Source organism: Mastomys coucha, unplaced genomic scaffold (assembly GCF_008632895.1).
Source record: "Mastomys coucha isolate ucsf_1 unplaced genomic scaffold, UCSF_Mcou_1 pScaffold1, whole genome shotgun sequence".
NCBI classification, from domain to species: Eukaryota; Metazoa; Chordata; class Mammalia; order Rodentia; family Muridae; genus Mastomys; species Mastomys coucha.
In genome coordinates this window covers 69,251,147-69,253,961 of record NW_022196891.1, presented here as the reverse complement: position 1 = coordinate 69,253,961, position 2,815 = coordinate 69,251,147, and the positions used below count along the sequence as shown (strand labels likewise).

Below are 2,815 nucleotides of genomic sequence, written 5' to 3'. Positions count from 1 at the left end.
GAAAGAAATCAGGAGCCACAGATGCAAGCATCACCAACAGAATGCAAGAGATAGAAGACAGAATCTCAGGGGCAGAAGACATCTTAGAAAACATTGCCACAACAGTCAAAGAAAAAAAACTCCTAACCCAAAACATCCAGGAAATCCAGGATGCAATGAGAAGACCAAACCTAATGATAATAGGTATAGAAGAGAATGAAGACTCCCAATGTAATGGGCCAGCAAATATCTTCAACAAAATTATAGAAGAAAACTTTCCTAACCTAAAGAAAGAGATGCCCGTGAAGACAAGAAGCCTACAGAACTCCAAATAGACTGGACCAGAAAAGAAATTCCTCCTGTCACATAATAATCAAAATACCAAATGCACTAAACAAAGAAAGAATTTTAAAAGCAATAAGGGAAAAAAGGCAAGTAACATATAAAGACAGGCCTATCAGAATTACTGTAGGCTTCTCACCAGAGACTATGAAAGCTAGAATATCCTTGGCAGATGTCATACAGACCCTAAGAGAACACAAATGCCAGCCCAGGCTACTGTTCCCAGCAAAACTCTCAATTACCATAGATGGAGAAAACAAGATATTCCATGATAAAACCAAATTTACACAATATCTTTCCACAAATCCAACCCTACAAAGGATAATAGATGGAAAACATCAACATAAGGAGAAAAACTACACCCTAGAAGGAACAAGAAAGTAATCTTTCAACAAATCCGCAGAAATCTAATCCCACCTCTTACAACAAAAACAACAGGAAGCGACAATTACCTTTTCTTAATATCTTAATATGAAAATTAGTATTACCAACATAACCTAAGTGATTGAAATACAAAAATATGAGGAATTAAAATTTGTTGATTGTCATCCAATGGCCTCTCTAATTTGGTAATTGGAGAAATAGGTCCAATATTGTAAATCTATATATACTTTCAGCTTGTTTGTGACAGTGTCTGGCTGTGTAAAACATAAGGGTCTTGAAATCTTGCTTGTCCTATCTCAGCCTCTCTATTAGTAGTATTGTTTATTTCATGTTTTTATACTATACTATGTTTTTTCAGAACAGCTTATATATTTCAAAAGTATTTATATACCTAAGGGAGACATAGGCAATTAACTTAGGAGGTGGCTTGTAGGAAAGAGAACAACAAAGAGTGAGACTGAATGCTTTGCTTGACGTTTGTAACTCTTGTATCAAGTTTGAAGAAGAGGACTGTATAAGCTACTCTTTTTCTGAGATGAATATTTTTCCAAATTATCACAGCCAATGAAACAGATTCTTACCCATACCTAATGTCTGTGCCACCCTCCAAGCAGAACCATTGTTCATTGAAACAGTTGGTCAATGACTTTATGGATAGACTATCTTAATACACACACCATTTCTTAAATGAATGTAACCTGTTCTCTGTGGCCTGAGAATAAAGTTACTCACTCAAGTCAAATAGTTTTGACCATAGCAGGAACTCTGTATCCAAAAATCATGCCTACAATTCATTCCTTGCTGCAGCAGAATTGTCAACTCTCAGCTTAGCTACAATGGAGGTAAAACCCTTTGGTGATTTGAGGGTCATTGAAGTACAGCCTTATTACAATGAAATCTAATGTCTAAAAATTGTTCTTATTTTGGGTTTGTACCACAGAAAGAGCCATGATTTTAAACTCTACTAAATATAAAACAAACAAACAAAAAGACTTTATATATTTATGTTCATTTAAGAAAATACTAGTAGTGATGTACTATTTTTAAGTATACAGTTAATATATTTGGAGTTATTTAAAATTTATATTGAGAAAAATGTATGTATTTTCAGTATTGCTGTAGACAAGCATCTACATAAAACTGTTAAATTGATTTTTGTTTTATATCAAACAACTTTTATAATACTCATTTTTATTGTTATATCATTTTATAAATTTTAAGGTATATGACAAAAATGATATTGCAGGTATTAAAAAGGGGTTTCTGGGAGGAGTTGGGGTACAAAAGGGAAACAAGAATGTGATTTAATTCTATTTACTTAAAATATATTTTAAATGTTAACAAATTCAGATAAATTGAAATCATGTAACTTTTCTCATCATAATGCAATAAAAGTTAAAAAAATCATTTAAAAAATACTAGAGCAAAGATCCTAGACTTTATGAGAATGCTCACTTCGTTAGATGCAGTTCTTAATAACCAGGATTGATAGATAGACAGACAGATGGAAATATAGATAGATAGATAGATACATAGGTAGATAGTAGATAGATAGATGGATAGATAGATACATACATACATACATAGGTAGATAGATAGTAGATAGATCTATACATATGTGCACACATACATAAGTTTATTCTTAGATTAGATAAACAGAGCGAGTCAACTTCTGAGGGTCGATTTTTTTTTGGTAGAGCATATAGGGCTGAATTTCCCAGCTAATGCCTCTCCTGGAACAGCTTACTGACATAACTCCCATTGTTTCTGGTCCTTGTTTATTTAGTCTCCTGGAATAATTGATATCCTTCAGATTACTAGCCATTAAACTCCATAAGTTATTGTCTCAAGAGTATCAACCATTATCATCAAGGTTGGCACCTCTCTCCACCATGAGAACTTCTCAGCTAACGGGGGATGATTTGTCCTTTAACTTTTTGCCATTTCTTTCTCTAAAATATTACATTTGTTCCACCTTTTTTGCCTCATGGTGTATGGTTCTATGACAATATGACTGATCAGAAATTCCAACTTGTGTCCCTTATCCACATCAGCTCTGAAGAGTATCTAGGGGAGAGAGAGAGAGAGAGAGAGAGAGAGAGAGAGAGAG

At 33.7% G+C, this 2,815-nt stretch overlaps 1 protein-coding gene across 2 annotated transcripts in view; it reads right to left on the bottom strand.

Annotated features, from left to right (window-relative positions):
• The window catches only part of LOC116103577 (SLAM family member 5-like), a 204,889-nt gene that overhangs the window by 173,503 nt on the left and 28,571 nt on the right, over positions 1 to 2,815 (bottom strand). The gene's annotated exons all lie outside the window — the stretch shown is intronic.